This window comes from Lynx rufus, unplaced genomic scaffold (assembly GCF_022079265.1).
Source record: "Lynx rufus isolate CCGP_SWC_20201006 ecotype Redwood Valley unplaced genomic scaffold, mLynRuf1.p SCAF_3, whole genome shotgun sequence".
Lineage (NCBI taxonomy): Eukaryota > Metazoa > Chordata > Mammalia > Carnivora > Felidae > Lynx > Lynx rufus.
This window is the reverse complement of record NW_025814845.1, coordinates 153873719-153886712: the sequence shown is the minus strand read 5'-3', so window position 1 is coordinate 153886712 and position 12994 is coordinate 153873719. Positions and strand designations below refer to the sequence as shown.

General features: G+C 48.8%; 1 protein-coding gene across 2 annotated transcripts in view; it reads left to right on the top strand.

Annotated features, from left to right (window-relative positions):
• The window catches only part of EPHX2 (epoxide hydrolase 2), a 77618-nt gene that overhangs the window by 50784 nt on the left and 13840 nt on the right, over positions 1–12994 (top strand). The window lies entirely within an intron of this gene.

Below are 12994 nucleotides of genomic sequence, written 5' to 3'. Positions count from 1 at the left end.
TTTTTTTGTCTCTTATCTGACCCTTTCTCAATCTCTGGCTCTGCCTGGCACCCACCCCCAAGAGCCCAACCCCCTCCCATGGCCTTCTGTGTGCCCAGAGGACCCCACCCCACAGGCCCTTCCATCGCCATCACCCCATGCTTCCTAGTTCCTTCTCACCCTCTTCCTTCTTCCCTAACCCAGACCCCATGCCTCTGGTGTGGGCACCAGGCCCTTGACACTCGGGCCCCAATTGCCAGGCTGCACCACATGGGGGATCCCGAGGGAGGAGGAGGACATGGGCTTTCACACCCGCTTCTTTCTCTTTTCAACTTTTCAACTTTTTCTTCCTCCTTTTGAATGCAACATGCATGAGAAGACTTGTGTCTGCTCTAAAACAGAGGTGCCCCATGGTGGGGGGGAAGGGCCCGAACATTACATACGTGTGTAAATGTCAGAAATGTTTTGGCTAGTGTTTCTGATGAAGAATCAACAGGCATTATTTCATGTAGCAAATGCTTCTGCATCTCCTGTTAGGTGCCAGTTGCAGAGACGAGTAACCACCTCAGGGTTAAACGGGCAAGTGAACAAATAACTGAAGCATAAGGCAGGCATAGGGGCGCCTGGGTGGCTCAGTCGGTTGAGCATCTGACTTTGGCTCAGGTCATGATCTCGAGGTCATGATCTTCAAGAGTTTGAGCCCCATATCAGGCTCTCTGCTGTCGGCGCAGAGCCTGCTTCAGATCCTCTGTCTCCCTCTCTCTGACCTTCCCCTACTCGTGCTTGCTCGTGCTCTTTCTCTCTCTCTCTCTCTCTCTGTCAAAAATAAACATTTAAAAGGCAGACATAAAGGACTGTAATGGAAGCATAGCTTACTCTGGGAACTCCTAAGAAAACAGTTAACTTTTTACCAAAGGAGGGGCATTTGAACTGGCCCCTGGAAGATGAATGGGATCTGTGTGGGTGGATATGAGAAGGGGGGAGGGGGGCCCATACCAGCCTGAGGGGACAAATGGCTGAAGATGCATATGAAATGTGCTTAACCCAGGCAAGTTCTTTATCTCCCATAAATATCATACAAGATAAGAGACTTCCTGAGGTGAGAGACTTCCTAATGAAGCAGTCAGCAATCCTCAAGGTGAGCTTCAGAGGTCTGGAACACCTTGAAATTGCCCGCATAATTTAATGTATGCATGCACTTTCCCAGGGAAGGAGTTCCTGCCTCGCTTCCATTAGAACCTTCAGAATTGAGTACAAGCTAGGAGCTGCTGGAGCAAAGGGCTTGGTGTTTCAGGTGAGGCGCAGGGAGCAGCATCGACATCCCCCGAGCGCTTGCTAGAAATGCAGACTCACAGGCCCTTCTGCCATCTACCCAACAAGACTCCACTTTAAAAAAAAAATTTTTTTTTCTTATGTTTATTTATCTTTGAGACAGAGAGAGACAGAGCATGGGCAGGGGAGGGGCAGAGAGAGAGGGAGACACAGAATCCGAAGCAGGCTCCAGGCTCTGAGCTGTCAGCACAGACCCCGACGCAGGGCTTGAATTCACGAACCACAAGATCATGACCTAAGCCGAAGTCGGCTGCTTAACTGACAGCCACCCAAGCACGCCCAAGACTCCACTTTTTAACAAGGTCCCACAGGTGATTCATGTACGTCAAGTGCCCCAGGAGGTTATCCCAGCTTTGACAGCTCCTGTTCTGTCATTCTCTAGCCTGGCGATTCTCAAACGTCAGCCTGCATCAGGATCCCCTGGAAAGCTAGTTAAAACACAGATCGCCAGACCACACCCCCCAGAGTGTTGATTCAGCGGGTTGTGTTGGCATCAAAGGATTCTCATTTCTAAGCATCATTTTACATGACGCTAATGCTGCCGGTCCAGGGAAGGGGCTAATCTAGCCATTTTCCAGATGATGGTAGGCATCATAACCATCCTCCTCAGTGAATGACCTCCGGGCAGCTGTTCAGGTCTGGGATTGCTGGAGCGGATCAAGGAGGGCACTGACTGGCTCCCCGATGATAGGCTCCCTGCGCTGCAGTGATTCTCCAACTTTCTGGTCCCAGGCCCCCTTTACACTCTTAAAAGTTATTAAGGACCTCAAAGAGCTCTAGTTAATGTGGGTTACATCTATTGGTATTGGCCCTACTAGGTATTGAAATTTTAAAATATTTAACTGGGGTGGCTCAGTCAGTTAAGTGTCCAACTTCGGCTCAGATCGTGATCCCCTGGTTTGTCGATTCGAGCCAGACGTCCGGCTCTGTGCTGACAGCTCGGAGCCTAGAGCCTGCTTTGGATTCTGTGTCTCCCTCTCTCTCTGCCCCTTCCCTGCTCGTGGTCTGTTTCTCTCTCAAAAATAAAGAAACATTGGGGCGCCTGGGTGGCGCAGTCGGTTAAGCGTCCGACTTCAGCCAGGTCACGATCTCGCGGTCCGTGAGTTCGAGCCCCGCGTCAGGCTCTGGGCTGATGGCTCGGAGCCTGGAGCCTGTTTCCGATTCTGTGTCTCCCTCTCTCTCTGCCCCTCCCCCGTTCGTGCTCTGTCTCTCTCTGTCCCAACAATAAATAAAAACGTTGAAAAAAAAATTAAAAAAAAAAATAAATAAATAAAGAAACATTAAAATATATATATATTTAAAATATTTATTTCATTAAAAAAAGTGCCCGTGTTGATGTAAGTAACACACTTATTTTTTTATAATATTTTCTTTAGAAACTTTAGTGAAAATAGTAGCATTGTTTTGTATTTTCTTTTTTTAATGTTTATTTATTTTGAGAAAAAGCGTGAGCGGGGAAGGAGCAGAGAGGTAGAGAGAGAGAATCCCAAGCAAGTTCCGTGCTGTCAGCCAAGAGCCCAACATGGGGCTCGAACTCACGGACCGTGATACCATGACCTGAGCCGAAATCAAGAGTCCAACGCTTAACCAATTGAACCACCCAGGCGCCCTTTCATTAATTTTAATATTGTGGTAAAATACTGTTTAAAAGAAAACCACGAGCCCAAAATGGCATGCCTTAGGTGAAGTCTCCAGGTCATTAAACCAATACTTAATACCCAGCCTGACTGCAGTTTCAACCCCCCACAAATGCAACCTTTAGTCAACATGGGAACTTCCTGGTCAGCACGAGGAAATCACTGAGAGTCCCCTTCTGTTCCCCCTAGAAGGGCCCTCTTGCCTAAAACAATGGATTCTCTGCTACTAATTGCTTGCTTTCCACTCCCTCTCTACCTTATTTATTTATTTATTTATTTATTTATTTATTTATTTATTTATTTTTGAGACAGAGAGAGACAGAGCATGAACGGGGGAGGGTCAGAGAGAGAGGGAGACACAGAATCTGAAACAGGCTCCAGGCTCTGAGCTGTCAGCACAGAGCCCGACGTGGGGCTCGAACTCACGGACTGTGAGATCATGACCTGAACCAAAGTTGGCTGCTTAACCGACTGAGCCACCCAGGCACCCCATTCTTCTCTACCTTTAAAAACCTTTCCTTTTCTGTTGCCCTTTGAAACTCCCCTCTGCTTGCTAGACGGGATACTGCCTGATTCATGAACCGATTAATAAAGCCAATTAGATCTCAGAATATACTTGGTTGAATTTTTGCTACTTAACAATACACGTAACCTAAAACTTAACCATCTTAACCATTTTTCAAGTGTATAGATCAGTGACATTAAGTACATTCACTTTGCTGTGCAGCCGTCACCACTGTCCATTTCCAGAACTTTTTCGTCTTGTAGATACGAGACTCTGTACCCAAGCAACACTGATTCCCTCCCTATTCCCTCTTCCCTCCAGCTCCTGGCACCAGCATTCCACTTTCTGTCTCTGAATTTAACTACTCTGGGTACTTCATAGAAGCGGAGGCCTATAGTATTCGTCTTTTTGTGTCTGGATTATTTCACTTTAGCTTAACATCCTCAAGATTATTATTTTTTTAATGTTTATTTATTTATTTATTTATTTACTGAGAGAGACAGAATCCCAAGCAGGCTCCATGCTCAGCATGAGGCCCAACGTGGGGCTCGGTCCCACGGCCACGAGATCATGACCTGAGCCAAAATCAAGAGTTGGATACTTAGCCGAGTAAGCCACCGTGGTGTCCCAACGTCCTCAGGATTATTCCGTGTTGTAGCACTTGTCAGAATTTCCATCCTTTTTAAAAATGAATAATACTCCGTTGTGCGTGTAGACCACATTTTGTTTACCATTCATCCTTCCATGGACACTTGGGTTGCGGTTATTCCTTTTTTTTTTTTTTTGAGCTCTGTATGCCGAGTGGTTCTTTTTTCAAAAAATTTTTTAATGTTTATTTTAGAGGCAGAGAGAGCACAAGCGGGGGAGGGGCAGAGAGAGAGGGAGACACAGAATCCGAAGCAGGCTCCAGGCTCTGAGCTGTCAGAGCAGAGTCCGACGCGGGGCTCGAACCCACAAACCGTGAGATCATGACCTGAGCTGAAGTCGGACGCTCAACTGACTGAGCCACCCAGGCGCCCCGCCAAGCGGTTCTGTTCACAAGCGCACTGTGTGTTCTCCTGTCTTTCAGCTGAACAGACAGGGGCGCTGGGGGATCACTGACTGGTCCAAGACCAGGTCCTGACTGGGTTTGACCTAGCTTTGACTTCAAAGCCTACATGCCTCCCCCTAAGCCACTCTGGGAGGGAGCTTGGACTTTGTTGTGTGTGCCCTGCTCATCCCAACAGAGTGGCAAGCAGCAGACCAAGATAAGCTCCAAGGCCTGATTGACAAAAGTGACCTCGGTGGGGAAAGATGCCTACTGACTTTGTAGGGCAAAGTTTTTGGTTTCAAAGGTTCTTAACAATCATTGTGGAAAAATCAGTACTTCCACTGTTATGTTGTTGCTGCTGGGTTTAAAATCTGTAGGAAAAGGGGCGCCTGGGTTACTCAGTTGGTTAAGCATCCGACTTCGGCTCAGGTCATGATCTCGCGGTCTGTAAGTTTGAGCCCCGCATCAGGCTCTGTACTGACAGCTCAGAGCCTGGAGCCTGTTTCAGATTCTGTGTCTCCCTCTCTCTCTGACCCTCCCCCATTCATGCTCTCTCTGTCTCAAAAATAAATAAACGTTTAAAAAAAAAGTCTGTAGGAAGAGTTTGGAGAATGGTTTTGTTCTTAAGAACAAAGCCTCTCGGGTAGGGAAATGTTAAATATTCAAATCAGTGATCTGGCTACTGAAAGGCACCCAGGAAGTGGGTTTGAGGTACATTCAGCTGCTGAGGCTGGACTGGATAGGCACAACACTGGATCTTAAGGAGAAACCATGCCCGGGGGTCCTGCCAGCGTGTCCAAGCCTATTCAGCAATGGGGCAAGTCCCTTCATACCTCTGGCCCTCAGTTTCCTCCTCTGAAAAAGGAGTGCCTCATTGGATGGTTTTCAAATAGGTTTCAAACTTAAGCTGAATTTAGGCCAGTAAATAAAGCATGATGTGTAGACTGCCTGTTTAATTCAGGGATGGGTGCCAGAACCCCCTCCTTCCTACCTCTCTCCTTCCAAACCTGTCCCCACCACCGGGCAGCCCAGGAGGAGTCACCATGAGCCCTCAAGGTCACTCTGGATGCATTCAGCCCAAGGAAGGCTACAGTGTGGACCACAGGGTGCCCATCCCTCCCACCTCTTGTAATGGCTTGCTCAGTGTGGCTTAGGTAAACTCCAAGTTTAGATTCAGCTCCTCTGGCCCTTTGAACCCTGAGCCATTGTGTTTTCTGTCTAGTCCTGCAAATTTGTCAAGTCTGGCGGAGACTAAAATTAAAAGGTGTGCTTTTCTTTTTTTCTCAGCGAAGAGATGATAGGCTTTGCGTTTGTATAGTTAGAAAGAGGGGGAGGCAGCTCTGGGCAGCAAAGACAAATAGAATGGGCTGGGTAATTTGAGTGTGACAAGCTCCATGTTTTAGTCCTTAAGGTTCTTCGGGTCCTCTCTTAGCCTAGGAATATTTTATAGCCCCTCTGCCCCCGAAATCAGCGCATGGTCAGTGCATGACCTCTTCCACCTCCCAACACTGGTCCCTCTTTACTCCTCCTTAACAGTATAATGTAGAATGTATTTTTATTTCTTTGGGAAAGGGTATGTGGTGGCACCTGTGGGTGTTGATGAGGTTTTTGGGGGGGGGTGATAGTGGGGATCATGGGGTCCAGAGCCGATGGCCAAGAAAGAATTCTTGAAGACGTCTTTGGTGCAAAAAGGTGATTTTATTAAAGCACGGGGACGGGACCCGTGGGCAGGAAGAGCTGCCCCGGACCCTGAGGAGAGACTGGGTATATTCTACAGGGTTGGGGGAGGTGAAGTCCAGGGGAAGTTTCCAGGGAGATTTTCATATGCTAAAGAAGACTCCCAGGATACTGGAGGCCTAGCTATTGTCAAGCTAAGGTTGTTTTGCCCGTTAGCAAAGCCTTAGCGTTGAGACAGTAAGGAGTTCCTGGAGAAATGTTTTGCTCTGCCTGCCTCAAGTATTTGCCAGTGGGCTGCAGGTTAGAAGGAAATTTAATTTTATCGGCCATTTCCTTCTGCCTTTGTTTCCCACCGAGGGTGTGGGTGTCTGGAACCAGAAAGCAAGCTAAGAGGCTGTAGAAGCTGGAGCAAAAGACCAGGGCCCACTTTTAAGTCTGTAACCAGCTGAGAAACTAGGTAATGGAGAGAAAATGTAGGGAAAGGAAATTACAAGTAGCGGTGGAGAAGAGATGGCTTTGCCTGGTGGAAAGGCACCCCCACAGGCACAAAGGATTCCTCTTCTGCCTCACAGTGTCCCCAGTCTCCCTTAATCCCCAGAACACACATAGTAACCACCACCCCCCTCCCCGGCTGCCAGGCTCCAGGGACAGCTGGTGATTTGTTCCTGCATTTCTTTTTTGGATAATTTATGCTTAGTACTTTAAAAAAAGTACTGAGTTGTGTAAAATGAAGAGTTAAATCCCTTTTCACTCATCTAGAAGTAGCGACTATGAATAGTTTCGTGAGTATTTCCCAGACTTTTTTTTTTTTAAATATGCTTTTAAGTGTGGGGGCGGGGAGGGAGCACGCATGGGCGCATATGAGTGCGCATGTAATTTTTGTATAAGTGGAATCGTGCTGCTTTTTCATTTACTAGATCGTGGGCAGATTTTCCTGCCGGTACATACAGATTTACCTCATTCGTTGTAATGGCTGCTTCGTGCTTCACAGTCTGGGTGGACCATCATTTATTTAACCTATCCCCCATGGAAGGACGTTATTTTGGTTGTTTTTCACAGCTGAATAATACTTTTTTTTTTTAATTTTTTAAGTTTGTTTATTCTTTTTGAGGGAGAGAGAATGTCAAATACGCTCCATGCTATCAGTACAGAGCCCAACGTGGGACTCAAACCCGCAAACCGTGAGATCATGACCTGAGCCAAGACCAAGAGTTGGATACTTAACCAACTGAGCCACCCAGGTGCCCCTGAATAATACATTTTTTTTTTAAGTTTATTTACTTATTCTGGTGGGGGGACAGAGAGAGAGAGAGCGAGAGGGAGAGAGAACCCCAAGCAGGCTCTGTGATGCCAGCGCGGAGCCCAGTGCAGGGCTCGAACCCACAAACTGCGAGATCATGACCTGAGCTGGAATCAAGAGTTGGATGCTCAACTGACAGAGCCACCCTGATGCCCCTTGAGCGATACATTTAAAAGAAAGTGTCACTCTGTGCTGCCTTACTCGCCAAGCCTTTGCTGTCGTGGTTTTAGTACTTGTGCCTTCTGTGGAAGAAAGAGCCCGGCACGGGGCTCGAACTCACGGACTGCGAGATCGTGACCTGAGCCAAAGTCGGCCGCTTAACCGACTGAGCCACCCAGGCACCCCTTATTTTCGTTTTCTTTCTTTCTTTCTTTTTTAACGTTTATTTATTTTTGAGACAGAGACAGAGCATGAACGGGGGAGGGTCAGAGAGAGGGAGACACAGAATCTGAAACAGGCTCCAGGCTCTGAGCCGTCAGCCCAGAGCCCAACGCGGGGCTCGAACTCACGGACCGCGAGATCATGACCTGAGCCAAAGTCGGCCGCTCAACCGACTGAGCCACCCAGGCGCCCCTTATTTTCGTTTTCCTAAATGGGTAGTGTTCTGTTATAGTAAGAGGAGCTAAACACTGAGGGTCTGAAGTCTGGAGTTCTCATCCCCAGCTGGGCCATTCGTGACGGGCCTGGCTTTGCAGGAGGTCCCGCTCCAACCTGAGGGTCTTCGTCTGTAAGATGGCCTCTTCCGAGCTTGGCAAAGAGTAGAGGAGCCCACCCGGGGGGGAAGTGGCTTCAGAGTTGCCTCGGCTCTTCTCACGGACCTTCTGGGGCCCGACCCCCTCTCTCTCCTGTGTGCCTGGCTGAACACGAAAAGTAACCCTTTTCTCTTTTTGCCCAGGTTTCGGGTGGCATTTTGCACCTCAGGGACAACCACCCCAGCCGGCCATGTGTTCTGGCTTACTTTGAGAAAACCCTGCCCCAGAGTTTCAGGAGAATCTGCGCAATTATTACCGAGGTAGAACGTGAAGCAGAGTTGCCGGCCCCAGCCCCTGATGGGAGGAATGCTGGCTCCCCTCTTCCCTCCAAGACGCGGCTTCTAGGGGCGCCTGAGTGGCTCAGTCGGTTAAGCGTCCGACTTCAGCTCAGGTCATGATCTCGCGGTTCATGAGTTCGAGCCCCGCGTCGGGCTCTGTGCTGACAGCTTGGAGCCTGGAGCCTGCTTTGGATTCTGTGTCTCCCTCTCTCTCTGCCCCTCCCCTGCTCATGCTCTCTCTCTCTCTCTCAAAAGTAGATAAACATTAAAAAAGAAATCAAAAGGCCAGAGGCACGACAACATGCAGCTTCTAGTGTTGACTGGAGGGGGGACAGAGGCTGCCTGAGCTCAGGCTTTGAGGGCCTGCCATTTGATTTAAGTGGCTGTCTCCACTGTCTCAGCAATGAAACAATAGACCCAATTAAGTGCATCTTCCGAGGAAGACCTGTTGGACCCCTTGGAAGGAACAAACGGGGAGATTAGAGAGGAGGAATCCCACTGGGTCGTGAAGCAGGGGGAGGATGTCTCTGTGAGGACATCTGAGTTCAAGACAACGGCTGCCGTGGCCAGCTGTAGGAACCTCCCTGGCCCACGAGGTGGTTGAGAATTGCTCCCCTGCCAACACTCGGGAGAAAAGTCTAGACTACACTTGGGTCTTCTTCATTGTAACCTCCATTTCTGGGGTTCCTCTCACAGCGAGTGAAACACGTGCACGGAGAGGAAACTGGGGGTGGAGGCAGGTGAAGAGATCTCAGGAGCCAGATCCCAACGCACACCTGTCATCCTGCCACTGGGTGGGGGCGGGGGGCGGGACGTCCGCCCCCATGAAGCCAGAGGTTACGTGGGCCCTAGTCCCTTTCCCTCCTCACCCACCCCCCAAATCAAGAGACTTCCTGAAGTGGTGTATTATTTTTCCAGGGCTAACTATTACAAATTACCACAACTTGGTGGCTTGAAACGACAGAAATTTATGCTCTTTTGGTTTTGGAGGCTAAAGTGCGAAATCAAGGTGCTACTGGGTTTGGTTTCTTCTGAAGGCTGTGAGGGGGAATCTGTTCCGTGCCTCTCTCCTCATTTCTGGTGGTGCCAGGAACCCTTGGCGCCCCTGACTTGTAACTGTCACTCATCTGAGATCCTGATGGTTTCATCCACAGAGACTCCATTGCCAAACAAGGTCACATTCGCAGGTACAAGGCATTAGATCTTTGGGCATAACCTTCTTAGGGGCCACTCTTCAACCCACTATGGGGGGCTGGGGGGGGACGGGGGCAATAACACTGGGGTACGAATAAAAAATATATTTCACCAGAGATTACATTTCCTTCATTGGTTCTTCAGATTAATTTTAATGATCACATTGAAGAGTATGACAAGATATAGCCTCACAGATGTGTTTATCTGACAGTTGGAAATACATCTCAGGAGAAAGGGCAAAGCCAAGGATACTGATATGAAGGCACAGAAAGCAGGGGGAAGAGAATTAGAAGTTTCCTCATAGTTGTGACTTTCTGTGATTTCTTTAAAATAAAGAGAGGGGAGGAGGGGGAGGTGGTTAGTAAGAAAGGCCAAGAAATTCTGATGCATTCTCCAAGGTGGGTTTCACCACCCACACCATAAGAGGTCGGCCTTGAACAGCCTCAGAGTTCTCTGAGCCAGAGCTCCAGGCTTCACGGAGTTCCAAAGGCTTTGTTCTAGGAGCTTCTTTTAGAACCCCGAGTGGTCGTCAGTTCTCCTGCCCCCGAGGTAGCTTTGGGTCACAAGAGATCTGATTCTGTCGTTTGACTTCGTTCAGTAGCTTACAGTTCAGCTCTCCCTCCAGCTGGGGCTGACTTACCTTGTTAGGTGAGTGTGAGCTACCAGTGCAGGCCAGAAAAATAAAAGCCACGATCATTTAGAAGACACTCCCACCAAAGTCTTTCTCTCCTATTCCTGCCCCTCTTCTTTCTCTGCTCTTCTTTTTCTCCTTCCCACCCAACCCAGCCTTTGCTGGGTACCTACTGTTACCATGTTGTGGCCATGGGACCAAAAACATGAAGACAATACATTGTGTGTCTAGAAGAAACTCACAGGCTCATGAGCAGACCAGATCCAAAACTAGACATTTCTTTCTTTTTTTTTTTTTTTTTAATGTTTTATTTTGAGAGACGAGAGAGTAGGAGCCAGGAAGGGGCAGAGAGAATTCCAAGCAGGCTCCATGCTGTCATGACCTTAGCTGAAATCAAGAATCAGTTGCTCAACTGACTGAGCCACCCAGGCACTCAAAAACAAACATTGCTGATGCAATCCAATCATTTTTTTGATGGAGATACTAATAATAATGAAAATTACCATTCACTGGCATTTCTCCTGTGTGTCAGACTTTGTAAAAAACAGGCATTATGATCTCGTATAATCCTTACAAAACTCCCAATTTGTAGATAAGGAAATTGAGGCTCTGGAAGATTAAGTTGCCCAGTTAGTTAAGTATCAGGACTGGCGCGTGAAGCCTTGTTTGCTGGGTTCCAGAGTCCATCCTTTAACCTCTGCTCAGGAGCACGGAGGGAGGAGCCCCATCCAGCGGGCAGGCGGGAATCTTGTCATTGGTCCGTGGGACTTAAAAATACGGTGTCACCTTTCGTAAATCACAGAGTCAGGTGGTATCAGCAGGGCACATAACCCGAGTACAAATGTTACTGTCCTCTCCCCTTTTCTGGCCCTCACCTTTGTCCTCACTCTCTGTTGATCTGATTTACTTTCATGTGGGTTGACAGACTTATTTACCTTTTTGATCCCTTTGATTTTTTATTGACCCATTTGGCATCCATTTGCTCTTTTAAGGGCCATTTGCAGGCCAGAGCCTTGTCCAGAGCTCTGCGCCTCTGGAGACTCCGCCCCAACCATGGGCTCCTGAACGGCAGCTCTTTCTGGGATGAGGACGGCTCCCAGTAAATAAAAATGATCCGTGTGACATGCGGGGCTGAGCAGGGCTTTTAGCCACCCTTAAAATGCACTTCCTTCAACGGCTGATTCTTGGCCTTGGCCTTCATCAGCGGAGCAGAAGGTCACGAATGACTCGTCGTCGTGATCAAATCTTACAAATGTGAGGGGATTGTAATGAACACGTCGGCATTGCTGGCATCAGAAAATCTCAAACCGCAGACCTAGTGCTGCAGATGATGTTTCCTTCCGTGTGTGCTGCCTTCTCACAAATTGGGAGCTCTCGTGAGGTTGCCGTGCAGAAGAAATGAAGCGCTCTGTAGCGGGGCCTCTACGGTGTGCAGGACGGAGGGCTGCTGGTCACTGGAAGGCTTTAGAGACCCGGCTTACGGCACCCTCCTTTCTGGGAACAGTCACAGATGCTCCCAAGTGGATGCTTCCCTGCCTCAAAGTGGCCCAAGGGGGGCATGTTAAAGCTCTGCGAGATCCAACAAGAATAGAGTTCTTTTATTGGGATGGCAGGAGGTGGGACTTCCTGGAAGAGGCAGTTTTGGGTACAGGTGTTGAAGGCTCTTTGAAGGCCACACTGAGAGAACGAGGTGTTCTTGGTGGACTTTTCAGTGTGTTAAACAAGGGAGGTGAGAGGGTAAGGGCACCCATTCAGAAACACTCTGTAGTCCATTTCAGATGGTGTCTGGGTACATTCAGGTGAGCAGTTGGGAAGGAAGAGGAAAAAGTAGGTTGGCACTGTGCTGTAGACGGAATGTGTTCCCCCCGAATTCTCAGATTGAAATCCTGATCTTCAGTGGGAGGGAATTAGGAGGTGGGGCCTTTGGGAGGTGATTGGGTCAGGAGGATGGCACCCTCATGAATGGGTGAGCCCCCACTCAAGAGAGAGTACCCTCGCCCTTTCCGCCATGTGAGGGCACAGCCAGAAGATGGTCGGGTATGAGCCAGAAAGACTGAATCTGCAGGCACCTTGATCCCAGACTTCCCAGCCTCCACATCGAGAAATAAATGTCTGTGTTTATAAGCTCCCTGATTTATGGTGTTCTGTTAGGGCAGCCTGAACGGACAGAGACACCCCACCACACTCTTTCTCCGTGTCCTGCCACATGGTCTCCTCAGAACCGTGTTGGGGAAGGATCTTTGTTCCTTCGGAGCAGTTGCCCCCGGTGGATCCCTGCCTCGGGGACAGCTATCTTTCTTGACACAGGCTTTATAAGAGCTTTCAGGTCCAAGGGCTTTCAATTTCCGGAAAAGAAAGACTGGATGAAAATTTTCCTTTTATGCCCTAAGAAAATCATGTCCTGAGAGACTAGCCAGCAGATCAGCATCTACTGATGGATCTCAAAGCCCCTTGCCATGCCGTCTTAGTGTCTGGACATGCCCCCGAGTGGGGGATTTGGGTCAGAAGGAAGGGGAGGTGGGGAGACAGGGATGCAGGCCCAGAGTTTCCAGCAAGAATGTCTTCCCCCGACCCCAGCATGTATTGGCGCCTCCAGCATCTACCTCAGTCTACGCCCAGCCCTCGCCTCCGCCCTTGGGACCTCTATTATGTACATTAGCATCTCTTCTTAGCCCTGTT